Source organism: Pogona vitticeps, chromosome 13 (genome assembly GCF_051106095.1).
Source record: "Pogona vitticeps strain Pit_001003342236 chromosome 13, PviZW2.1, whole genome shotgun sequence".
Taxonomy (NCBI): domain Eukaryota; kingdom Metazoa; phylum Chordata; class Lepidosauria; order Squamata; family Agamidae; genus Pogona; species Pogona vitticeps.
In genome coordinates this window covers 20,477,481-20,490,952 of record NC_135795.1, presented here as the reverse complement: position 1 = coordinate 20,490,952, position 13,472 = coordinate 20,477,481, and the positions used below count along the sequence as shown (strand labels likewise).

The following is a 13,472-nucleotide window of genomic DNA, read 5'->3' as shown; positions in this document are numbered from 1 at the left end:
GCTGGAGGGCACCATCTCCTTAAAGGTGGCGTTTGTTCCACCCTGGGATCCGTCTGTGTTCTGAGCTGTGTTTGCTTATTCTCTGAGTCATTTGAATATGATACAAACATCACACTGGAAATGTATACAACACGGCACATGTCCTTTTGAGTGGAGAGGGTTTTTTTTTTTAAATCTTTTTTTCCCCTTCTCTGCTCTTCTGTACACTCTCCATCTGAAAGAGCAGAAATAAATGTTCGCTGGTATTCAGAACTGAAAATAATTCCCAGGCCAGGCGCTTTGAGCAGGACCATCTCAGGATCTCTGAACGAACACAAAAGGGACCCTTCTGGATCAGGCCTGCCATTGGTCTCATCCAGATCCCTGATCTCTACTCTGAGTCAGGCCGATCAACCAGAAGTGTAGAATGTGGACGTCTCACGGTGGTGGCGTGCAGGAAACAGCCTGTCTCGGCTCTTCAGGTACACACGTGCACTTGGGAGGCTGTCACTGCGTGTCCTCAAGTAGCTTCTGACTTAGGACGATCCTAACGGTGGTCTTCAGATACGTGGAGTGGTTTCCCGTGGCCACCGCAACCCCCTCCACCACCGCAGGGTCTTCCACAGCCAAACAGAGATTTGAACCCAGGTCTTCGAAGTCCTAGTTTGAGCTGTGCCCAGGAAATTAAACAATTTTTCCAAGATGGACTTTTAACTGTTTGATGGTTGCAAACCAGATGATGATGATGATGGGGTTGCCCAATGAACTCTTCACATGGTCTTTCGCTGCCCTTGAGGAGTTAACCATTAACTCGGAATCGCCATTTCTTCCCTGATGGCTTATTTTTAACTCCCCACTTTTAAGACAGACGCAGCTTTGTTCCTGCTGCCCTCTGACAGAGGTGTTACAGCCCAGCAGCTGTGCAACAGCTGAGGTTGCCTTCCCCAGGCTGCCTTGTCCGTTTTTGTTCCGACGAAATCACTTTCTGGAGACTTGCTGAGTTGTGTTGATTCCTATGAACGTGTGCAGGGTGCTGCCCATTTCAAGATGGGCAGCCTCAGAAAATGGACCTGGATTCATACACGGGGGGGGGGGAGGAGAAGGTGAAATGTATGACAAAAGGTCCCGCTGTTGTGCTAAGAACGAGCAACGCAACACAAGCAAGACAATAGGTTTGCATAATTTTTTTTTTTTGGCATCCATGTTTTGGAGTGATGCAGTTCTTCTTTTGATGTCTAACCCCGAACCCCTTCCTGCCTCTCCCTTTAGTCCTAGCATTTCTGTAGGTAACGCAAGACATGCCATAGTTTGGAGGAACTTGGGAGGGGCTGTAACCACCCGCTTTTCTATCATATGCCTGTAGTAGGTTGCCTGGAAAAGGTTCTGTAGAAGATGATTTGTTTACCCTATTCCCTGAGTGTCTGGTTGCCAGCCCTAGTGGGAGCCGTGAGCAGAGGAAGGAGCTTCATGGAGCGTGCATATAAGCCAGTTGGGCTAAGAGGAGCTTATCTTTCCAAGGTGACAACATGCCACTCTGCTCTCAGAGGAGTAGTCCCTGCCTTTTTCCTCTCCTGGGTGAAGGCAGAGTAGCAATGGTCTTCCATTCCTCCCTGCCACTTTTGATGGAGGAAAACTGGCTTCTAACAACCCTTTGGTTGCCCCTGTTATGGGTAGGTAGCCCCCTCTCTGTGTGGGATGGAGGACGGGTCGTCCATGTGCTGCCGGACCCCCGAAGCCCATGCCCCCACCTGGACTCACCTGGACTCAGGGGGTTCCCTCAGCAGGTGAGGAGGGCCTCTGTGGGTTTCCTTTCTCTTTATTGCTTCATCTTGAGCCTGTTCTCTAATCAGGCTCCTTAAAGCCCTCACCAGGAGAAAAGAAAAGAGCAGACACTCACTTGGATCTTGGCTGGCCCAAGGCCCCTCGTCAGAACAGGCACAACCAGGATCAACCCTGAGGCTTACTTTGTCCCCCTTTGACTTCGGGCTACTAATGGAGCAGTCGGGGTTGCCACCGGGGCCACCCACCAACCCAGCACGGGTCTACTTCCTCGGGATTCCTGGTCTCTGGGTTTGGCCCTGAAGATGAGGTGTGGGGTTCCATTCTGCAAGCCTCCAGCTTGACACCTGAACGATCTGGGGACGAGATGCTGCCAGCCTGGGAACCCTCGATCTGGCATCTCGATTCTGTGGCTTTCAGCTGGGCCTGTTTAGACATGCTCAGAAGCATCCTTCAGAATCACAGAAATGCAAAGTACCGTCTAAAAATCAATATAGACTACAACGTAGTGGGATGATGTCGGCCCTCCTCATATCCCCTTCTAGCCCTACAGAATTCCTCAGACGACCCCAAGCCCTGGCCTTGAGGATTCTTTGATGAAAATAGTCATATGGCCCGTTTCCAAAAGCGTCATGATCATTTTGCAGGAAAGAGTTCCTTCTTGACCTGAACTAGTTCTGATCTTGCAGGCGCCTGTTATAAAAGCAAGCTATTTTGCAGTCTTCCGTGTGTTTGCAGGGCCGGGCAGAGAAGATTGTCTTGAGAGAGCTGCTTTTGCTAGCCGTGCTCATTTCTTTGTTCCCCAGAACTGATTGTCCGAAGGTAACATGAGCTGCAAACTGGATCTCTTATGAGTAATGCGCTCCTTGATGTCTCTGGCAGCATTCGGACACCTTTGGTTCAGCTGCAGGGGAATCTCTTCCCCTGCCACACGCACACCTTCCTCTCGCCTGTCAGCTTCTCATCTGCAGGCTTTTTAAAAAACATGTCACGTGGGAGAAGAGTGGCTTCAGGGCTGGAGAATAGCTAAAGGTGTGCAGGTTCATCCTTTAAGACTACGACTCCCACGATTGTACAGTGGCTGCCTAGGGAATGTTGGGAGTTGTAGTCCAAAGCAGCACAAATCTGCATCACTCTAAATATTTACCGAGCCAGGAAAACATCTTTAAAAACGGAGCTGTTGAGTCCTCCGGTCTCTGTTTCTCAGTCGGAGCTTCAGGTGGGGGAAGAAGCAGAGCCGTGTCAGATCATCCCAGCTCCTGGTTGAAAAGTAAAAGCTCTTAAGATGAAGTTCCAGGAAGGAAGCTGAAACTTTGGAGGAATCGGCTTGGGGTAGGTTGGGGCCAGGCCTCTCTCAGGCAGATGGAGAATCTGTCATCTTTCCCCAAGACCTCTTGTTGACAAAAGGCTGTCGGTCCTTCAGTGTGTTCCCTGTTTCCATTTGTTGAGGGCTTCTGATATGGCTGGAAACGTGTATTCCCCTGATCAGGAAAGCTGGAGAGTAGTTAAGGTGGCACACTCACCAAAAGCAGTCCACCAAGCCCGCCTTATGAATATTACCTGGTGGTTAGGAGGCACGTGGCCTCCGCTGTCTAGTGCGGTGTGGCTTCCTGGTGTGGTGGCCAGTTTCCTGACTCTGTAGTAAGGACTGCCTGGGCCTATGTGAGGTGGACCGACTCCCTCAAGGAAGCCACAGGCTTGAGTCTGCAAGCGCTGAGCAGGGCGGTTGAGGACAGGTTGCTTTGGAGAGCGCTCATTCATGGGGTCGCCATGAGTTGGAGCCGACTGGATGGCACAACAACAACAACAACAACAACAACAACAACAACAACAACAACAACAACAACAACAACAACAACAACAATGAGGAGGTTTGGAGAAGGTCTGCATGTTTTTCAGAGTTTTGAAATGGCAGTTTTGAATCGCCATGGGTTTAATTGGTTTTTTTAGAGATGCATTGTGTTTCCTTGATTGTGAGCTTCCTTGCATGTCTCCATTAGGAGAAAGGCAGCATATTAATTAGCAAACTAATTAGCTTGCTATCTATCTATCTAAGAGTGCTGTTTCTACAGGAAAAGGAAGGAAGGAAGGAAGATTGATAATGGATAGAAGGAAGGAAGGAAGGATAAAAAAATACAGTAATACACACATCACAGACTGAAGCACGGATATGGCCAACCTTTGCCAGTTGCCTTCTTGGGTATCTTTGAGATAACCTTAGTAGCTGGTGAATGGATTTGGGGGAAGATCCTAAAAGCATTTGACTGAGAAGTGCAAGCATCAGTCTTGCCTTAATTTTTTCCCCCCAGACCAAAAAAAGAAAAAAAAGGCAGAGTCTTCTTTGATCCAACTTTGAGGTCCCCCCCCCCCCGCCCAGGGAGCAGGAATTTTGTGCAGGTTGAGCAAAGAGTTGGCCGAACCAAGCGCTGCAAATGGCCTTCCAGGAGTCTGTCCAACCATCATCTTAATGCCATCAATATCCTCGCCTTGGCCTCTGCTCAAAACCTTGCTTCAGAAAATAGGAGTAGTTCTCTGTCCTCTCAGCTCCCCGTTTCTCCTCCTGCTTGCTTTCCGCTGGCCTCCAAAGGTTGTCTGGTGTGTGTCTGTGTGTCTGTGTTTGGCCCAGTTCTGGGTACTTTTCAACCCATCTTTCCCACTGTGGTTGACATTGGGAAATAGATCAGCAAAGCTCTATAGCAGTGGACGGATAGGGACATGAAACAAGGCTAAGATGTTGAGGCCAGAAGGGTCCATATGAGTTGCCTTGTGTGACGGAATTTTTTTCCCCTTTGCTTCAGTTTTCCATAGCTGGGGGGCAACGTAAGCGGCAACGAATCTGTTAGCATCAGAAGTTGCGTGAACCCCTCTGTGGTTGTCTGGATAGATTCTTACTTGTAAACTGTATGCCTTTGTACAGTACTGTATAGGCAGCTGCCTTGGAGCTAACTAATTATTTAAATAATACTACAAGAATTGGGTGATACTTTTAATGAACTAGTAAAAAAAAATCAATCTAGTTGGAAACTTTCATGGAGTTTGCCTGCTTGCAACTGGTTTGATCTTTTTAAAGCGGTTCAATAAAGAAAGGTATTCCCCCCCCCTATTTTTGCACTGATGCGACCCTAAGAACCGCACCGCCCTTTCCTGACTCTTTCTAAATAATTGTGGTCTTTTTGTAAGAAAGGAAGGAAAGACAGGAAGCCCAGCCGTGTGGACCATGGGGAGGATCCCCACCCCACAGGTTTGATTTTTTGCATATTTTAGCAGAAAGCTCCTCCTGCTAGCAGCGAAGGTCTAATAAAAGGACTTCAGCCCTTTTGGAGTGGGAAATAAACTGGTAGGCAATGTGAAAAATCACCTCGGCCTTTCTCTCTCTCTCTGTCTGTCTCTCTCTCTCTCTCTCTCTCTCTCTCTGAATTAACACCCCGTCCGTGTTTTATGTCCTGGAAATATATTGGAATTGCCTTGATGTCGGCTGCTTGGCAGGGAACAAAGCCCGGCAACAGAACCGCCTCTCCAAGTTTGCCCTCCAGTGTGATTTATTGCTGCCTCTTGAGCAGCAGATGGAGGCATTCTGCTCACCCACGTTTGCTGACGGGCCTACCGACCAGAGGCAACGAGGAGCAAATGGAGCCCATCAATACAGCTGGGAGTCCTCCCAGCCCCTGACCCCTGAACCAGCTGCCCTTCCTCCCCACTGCTCAAGGGAGGCCTTGGTTACGGCCACCTGGACACTTGGCCTCATCTGTGGCCATGCTTCCTCTGGGACCCCAGCCTCAAAAGTTACCTGATTTCCCCAGTCTTGATGGAATAAATGTTGCTGAAGCCTAACAAAGCCCCCCCCCCATCTTCCTCCTTTTTTCTTTTGAATGCATGCTAATTTTCAGGCAGGTTTGCATTTCAGGGGGAAACCCCACCCCACCCCCCACACAAACAGTTCTGGATAATGAAAATGCATGCACCCTTCAAGAATCGAAGCTTTCTGCCTGTCTTCAGATAAAAGCTTATCAATCACCATTGGAGAGATTAATTTCCCTTGGTGTACAGTATATATGTTTCCATCTCTCCCTGCTGCCCAAATCCCCCCTATCAGATTTTCCAGAAGCTTTTGTCTTACGATAATTCGGTGGTATTACACTGGATATTTTTGAAACATGAAAAGGATTTAGGAGAAGATCTGATAAGAATGTTTGGGGGAAAAACAGAAACTTCCGTATCTGAATTGCACAGAAGACCCCATCTGTGCTTCAGGGTAGCTACAGAGCTAGATTCCCCCACCCTTAAACAAACTTATCACCAGTCCTGTTCATGATTTGTCTGGGGATATAGTAAAGGTTTATTTCTCCAAGACTGTGCTTTATTCAAGCACACCCTTGGAGGCCACTGAGCGGTGGCTTTTCATCCAATGCTAGGGAGTGTAACCAAATTTTCTCCGATTGGCCTTCCTTGGTTGGCTTCCTCCATGGCATAACCTAACCAGTCCCAGAACTAGTAATCTTTGTCTTGCATCTAACTAGTAGCAGCAACTCTTGTCTCCTTGGGTTCTTGGTCAAGAAAGTGCCAACTATCTAGAGTCATCTGTCATGAGAATGATTGTCATCCTGAGATGGCACCAACTCAAAAGAGAGAACATCTACTGGGGGGGTCCGTTGCTTTCTCTGAGGCTCTAATGCCAGGATGAGCAAAATGTGGACCTCCAGATGTTGGGGGGGGGTTAAAATGCCCACCGCATCTCACTAATGGAGCCAGTGATGAAGTTCCCAGCAGCAGCTTCACATTGCAGCTGTCGGAATATTGGGTGGGGTGAGAGAAGCCCACTCCCTAAAAACCCCAGCTGGCAGGGGAACAGTCGTCTTAAAAAAGGAACTTTTCTCAGCTGTGCTTCTCCTGTTCCTCGTGAAAGATAGTAAGGCTAGGAGGATGGGGAAGAGGGCTGGATTCGTGCAACAAATAGCAGGAGCAGAAATCGAGAACTGAAAGTTGGAGAGGAAGTGACCAAAAGCCAGCCACTGACCGTAAATCCCTGCCAGGAGATTTTTCTTTTTATTTGCAATGTAGCTAATGCAATAAAATAAATAAGCAAGCAAACAAGCCATTTAATAAATAGGCTGAAGTTGGAAGCCTGCCACTGAGGTAGCTGGGAGCCTCTTGGGGCACCCTCCCCTGCCCAGCTGAAAATGGTTCCATGAATGACGGATCCAGCCACAAAGCTGAATCTCTTCTGTAGCTCTTGTTCTCTCTTAAAGGAGATCTTTTGGCGATAGGAGAATGCTGGATAAAAAAAAAAAAAGGCCCATGGAGAAATGAAATTGGGGGAAATCTGTCAGGGTTGAAATGTGGTGGGACAGCCGGATGGCGTTGCTAATAGGTAAGGCAGCGTGAAATTGGCTTGGACTGTTGTTGGCTTTGTTTTGCTTTGTGTCAGTTACTTTAGTGGCTTTTTCTCAAATGAACACTTTAAAAAGAAGAGCGTAGATGTTGCTTCTCCTTGTCTTCCGGAAGAGACCCCTGGGGAAATCTTATTCTCTGCCTCACAAGGGAGGGCAGAGGATTGCAGGGAAAGTGAGAGGAACCTGTCGCTCCCACACCTTGTGGAGAAAAGGACAAGAAAGGGAAGGTATGGACGGGAGCAAAACTCTTCACATGTGTGGTGTGGGATTGTGGCTCCCTGGACTATTGTCCAGCGCAGTCTCTTTCCTCTTTGGAAGGAGGTGAAAAGGAAGCTTCATAGAAGGCAGCACTGGATATTCCTTCGGTCTTTTCTGCTCTCCAACATTCTCCATAGAGAGGCCAAGCCGCCAGCGGGAGTTGGCGGTTCCCCAGTCTCCGGGCCACGGATGGTCAACTGAGAATGGTCCCTGTTCAACCTCTTTGGTCCTCCTCAGTTCAAGATCTGGAACCATCTGGGCCCTGGAGTTTTAATGAATCTAGCTGCCTTTTTCACCTCTGATCTGTCTTCTGTCCCTTGATTAGGTGAGGGTTGCTCTTAATGGCATTTTAATTGGGCTGGGTTTTTTTTTAAAATGGCTTTTTAATTGGATTATTTATGTATGCCATTTTGGGAAGGCCTGCTGGCTGGGAGAAAAGGGGGGAGAGGATCACAACAGTGCCAACGCATAAATAGGAGCAGCCTGGTTATCTATGGTTGGTGGCGCTCACAATGTGAAGGAGAAAGGCTGTTGAGTTTGATATGGCCCGAGCTAGTCAACGAGAGGTTGTGAATGAAGGCATTTTGGAACCATTCGTTGCTCCTAATGTGTCTGCTTGCTTGAATGACTTTTTGACACCCTCTTCAGTCAGGACAGTGAGCTGTGAAGGAGGTGCCATTTGAATTTTTGTAGCTTGTGGTTATTGCTCTTCTGCTCAACTACTGCTAGCCGTAGCCAGCTGGAGTCCTTTGGTCTCATCTGAATCTGAATCATTTTATTGTCATTGAATGTATATACACCGTATACACATACAATGAAATTCACAAAGAACACTCAGGGACCAGACCAAACACACCCACCCTCACAACAATCCCTCAATCCCAGAACCCCACCTAAAACTCATTGTATCCATACAACGCAACTGACCAAGTAATAGTACAGTAGTACGTACAGTCCAACAACTCACTGCTGGTAATTCTTAAGTTCCTTATTTAGTGCAATTATAGCTGTAGGATAAAAACTGTTCCAAAAAAATGTGTCGTCCGAGTTTTAATTGCTTTGTGTCTTCTGCCGGAAGGCAACATCCTCATCCTCTGGTGGGATCCCTGGTTCATTCCGTGACTCCCTCGTGCTTCTGCGCTTGCCTCTGATTCGCCCACCTCGAGTCCCTGTGTTGGAAGAACAACATGGCTATATATACAATCGATCCATCAGTCCGTCAGGAAGCTGGCAGCTTGAAATCAGGGTGAAAGGCCACCTCAAGTGAAAAGAAAATATTTATTAAAGAACTGGCATGTCTGCCAGAGGAGGTGGGCTGCAAAGCTAAGAGGAAGACAGTCGGGAAGAAGAAGAGGGTGAGGATGTGAAGCCGGAGCCACGAATAGCAGTCTCACTCTGGGGCAGGACAGGGGAAAAGGTTTGGGGGTAAAGTTCTGCTGAGGGTTAGGGCAAATAGTTGCAATGACAGCAGAGTTTAAAATCACAGTTGTCCAGCTGCCTCTTCTGCCGTGCTCTGGGCTGTGATGGGAATCAACAAATCTCACTGATTCAGCAGGTTCCACAAACGGATTTGTCCAGTGCTTTCCCTCCTTGCATCCCCAAATGTTCTTAGATGACAACTCCCACAAATCCTGGCCAGGACCGCTCGTGGTGAAGGCTCCTGGGAGCTGTAGTCCACGAACCTTTGAGGACTCAAGACTCTAGACGAATGATTCCCAACCTTGGGTGCCCAGATGTTCCCAGAAATCCTGGCTGGCACAGCTCGTGGTGAAGGCTTCTGGCATTTGGCTTTGAACAGGATGCACCCTCATCAACAGCATCCTTTTATGTTTCAAATTCAACCAATGGCCCATTCTGAGGCTCAGCCATTACGTATTGTATCACTGTGATAATATACCCAACTATAACCAGATGGTTTTATTAGCAGAAATTGAAGAAGAAACCACATCACAAAGTCCATACAAACACTCACTCACACTGACACTGCCTGACTCCGACTCTCTCTTCTTGTGGCATCTCATGGTCTGCGCCATGGCAAGAAGCCACTCTGTGTCATTCCCTTGCACGATCTCATCATGTGCAGAAATATCAAACAGATATTTGCTATCAAAGACTTACTTTCATAACTGATTTATTATTTGTTTTGAATACAGGCAGTAGACTACAGAAGCGAAATTTTATACAAAACAAGCAAGGGAAATTAAGATTTAGTTCTATGTATTTGCGAAGGATTTCATAGCTGGGGTCTGGTTTTTGTGGGTTCTTCGGGCTCTTTGGCTGTGTTCTGAAGGTTGTTCTTCCTAACGTTTTGCGAGTCTCTGTGGCTGGCATCTTCAGAGGACAGGAGTAGCATTTTGTGCTCTAGTGCAGTTGTTTGGAGAGTTGAGTATTTACAGCTATGGAATCAGCTTCGTCCTTTTCAGTGCTGGTAGCCAAGCTTTGTTGAGTTTTAAACTTTCTTCTTTTTTTGTTGAAGCTCTGCTGTTGTTTGTGGATTTCAACGGCTTCCCAGTGCAATCTAACGTAATGATTGCTGGTGTTGTCCAGTATTTCAGTATTTTGAAATAGAATTTCATGTCCAGCTTGTTTTAAGGCACGTTCAGCTACTGCAGATTTTTCTGGTTGTATTAGTCTGCAGTGTCTCTCATGTTCATTGATTCTGGTGTGGATGCTTCGTTTTGTGGTTCCAATATATACCTGGACACAACTGCAAGGTATCCAGTATAAATCAGTACAATCTGGAGAGTCCCGGCCTTTCTCTCACCCCCTGGGGTGCGTCTGAAGAGGCCGAGCAAGACCAGGGACTTCTTCAGCCTGATCCAGCTGTGTGGAAAACATGAGCGTTGCAGGATGGCAATGGCCAAGGAGCCTTGACTCAAGACCCGCAGGTTCTGAACCTCTGGACTCCAATGGACGCTGAGGTTTGCACACTTTACACGCTCCTAACACGAGACCCCCCCCCAAAGTCACACAGATTTGCCACACAGATCTTCATAAACATACATCACAAAAAAGGTTTTTATTGAAATAGATAAGTGGTTAACATGTGATTACACTTATCAAGTAATAATAATAATAATAATAATAATAATAATAATAATAATAATAATAATAATAATAATAATAATAATAATAATAATAATAATAATAATAATAATAATAATAATAATAATAATAATAATAATAATAATAATAATAATAATAATAATAATAATGGTTGTTGTGGGTTTTTCAGGCTCTTCGGCCGTGTTCTGAAAGTTGTTCTTCCTAATGTTTCGCCAGTCTCTGTGGCCGGCATCTTCAGAGGACAGGAGTAGCACTTTGTGCTCTGAAACGGTTTCTTTGGAGAGTTGAGTATTTATAGCTGTGGGATCAGCTTTTGTCCTTTTCAGGAGCTGGGAGATTATGGTGATCAGTGTGTTTTTGTTGTGGGTCTATTGTTGTGATAAGGAGGAGAGATTATCTGTCACTGTGATCGATGGGTGTTGTTAGCTGGTCTTTTGTGCGTAGTGATCACTGGTCCTTGTGGCTGGGTAGAGTTTGTTGATCGTAACACTTGTTGTATTTTTGTGATCGGCTTGAATACTGTTTGTAGGTTGTGTTTTTTCAAAAGTTTCCCCATGCGGTCCATTACCCCTTTGATGTATGGCAGAAATCCTTTATTTGTGGGTGGCTGTTTTTCCTCTTCAGTTTGGTGTTGTCTTCTTAGTTTGATGGCTCTTGTGATTTCATTTTTGGAGTAGCCATTTGCCTGTAGGGCCCAATTCAGATGGTTGAGTTCGGTGCTGAGAAATTGAGCTTCACAGTTCCGATTTGCACGGTCTACCAGTGTTTTGATTATGACTCTTTTTTGTTGTGGGTGGTGGTTGGAGTTTTTGTGTAGGTACCGGTATGTGTGGTTGGGTTTTCTGTAGACCTTGTGTCCCAATAGGAGGTCGGTTTTGCGGAAGACCATGATGTCTAAGAACGGGGGTAGGCTCTCTGTTTCTTTTTCCATGGTGAATTGTATATTTAGGTGGATGCTGTTGAGATTGTTTAGGAACTCGAAGGTGTCATCCGCATATTGGAACCAGACTGTGGGTGCAAAGGGTGCCGAAGCCAGGGCCCGTTTTTTTTTTAAATGCTCCATGTAGAAGTTTGCTATAACCGGGCTGAGGGGGCTCCCCATGGCCACTCCATCTGTCTGTTCTCCCACTGAAAATAGCTGGTCAATAGGCAGTGTTGGGAAAGGGCCTTGATGTCTTCTGGAAAGATATGCTGGATGAGTGTCAGGGTGTCCTTTATCGGTACTGGGGTGCCTCGCAAGACGAATGCCTCGCACAACGAAAAACAAGATGAAAGCGTTTTGCAAATTTTAAAAATTTCAATGCATTCCTATGGGAAACCGTAAGAATGGTCCACCATCAGAGGTCTCCCACATGTGCTCTGATGGTGCAAATGAAGCCTTTGAAGGCCTCTGAAGCCAGTAATCACGGCTGATGGGGGGCCCCCGCCAGTCCTCCAATGGTGCTTCTGCAGCTCCCTACCTGGTAAGTGACATTTTCAGACTTTTTTGGCCCACAGGAATGCATTAAATTTTCATCTTCCGAGGCAGAGTTTCCCATAGGAATGCATTGAAATTTAATGCATTCTTATGGGCCAAAAAAGTCTGAAAACGTCACTTACCAGGTAGGGAGCTGCGGAAGCACCATCGGAGGACAGGCAGGGGCCCCCATCGCTGTGATTGCCAGTTTCGGAGGCCTTTGGAAGTTTCCCTTGCACCATCGGAGCACTGGGGGGGGGAACTCTGCAGCTGTGATTGCCGGCTTCGGAGGCGTTTGAAGACTTTCCCTGCACCATCGGAGGACTGGTGAGGGACCTCTGAAAGCAGTGATCGCGGTTGCGGAGAACCCCCGCCAGTGCTCCAATGGTGGAAGGGAAGCTTCCGAAGGCCTCCGAAGCCAGAGATCGCAGCCGGGGGGGGGGGCAGTCGTCCGATGGTGCTTCCGCAGCTCCCTACCTGGTAAGTGACGTTTTCAGACTTTTTTGGCCCATAGGAATGCATTAAATTTCAATGCATGCCTATGGGAAACCGCAACTTGCATGATGAAAATTTAATTAGTGTGTTCCTATGGGCCAAAAATGTTTGAAAAAGTCACTTAGCAGGTAGGGAGCTGCGGAATCACCATCAGAGGACTGGCCGGGGGCCCCCATCGCCACACTCGCCGGTTTCAGAGGCCTTTGAAGGCTTCATTTGCACCATCGGAGCACTTGTGGGGGACCTCTGAAAGCGGCAATTGTGGAAGACCCTCGCCAGTCCAGTGGTGTTGGGCAAGCTTCCGAAGGCTTCCCCTGCACCATCGGAGGACTTGCGGGGGTTCTCCGCAACCGCAATTGCTGCTTTCAGAGGTCTCCCGTAAGTCCTCCAATGGTGCAAGCCTCCAAAGGCCTCCGAAGCCAGCTATTGCGGTGAGGGCCCCCCCACCTGTCCTCTGATGGTGCTTCCCCAGCTCCCCACCGTCAGAGGACTGGCGGGGAACCTCTGAAAGCAGCGATCGCGGTTGCGGAGGACCCCTGCTAGTCCTCCAATGGTGCAGGGGAAGTCTTCGGAAGCTTGTCCAGCACCATTGGAGGACTGGCGGGAGTCCTCCACAACCGCGATCACCACTTTCAGAGGTCCCACGCCAGTCCTCTGATGGTGCAGGGGAAGTCTTCAGAGGCCTCAGAAGCCACCGATCACGGTTGCGGAGGACCCCTGCCAGTGCTCCGATGGTGTTGGGCAAGCTTCCGAAGCCTTACCCTGCACCATCGGAGGACTGGCGGGGTTCTCCAGTGGTGGACCATTCCTACAGTTTCCCATAGGAATGCATTGAAATTTTTAAAATTCGCAAAACGCTTTCATCTTGTTTTTCGTTGTGCGAGGCATTCGTCTTGCGAGGCACCCCAGTACCGATAAAGGACACCCTGACACTCATCCAGCATATCTTTCCAGAAGACATCAAGGCCCTTTCCCAACACTGCCTATTGACCAGCTATTTTCAGTGGGAGAACAGACAGATGGAGTGGCCATGGGGAGCCCCCTCAGCC

General features: G+C 47.7%; 1 protein-coding gene across 1 annotated transcript in view; it reads left to right on the top strand.

Moving 5' to 3' along the window:
- GRIN2A (glutamate ionotropic receptor NMDA type subunit 2A) overlaps window positions 1–13,472 on the top strand; it is a 120,768-nt gene that overhangs the window by 30,325 nt on the left and 76,971 nt on the right. The window lies entirely within an intron of this gene.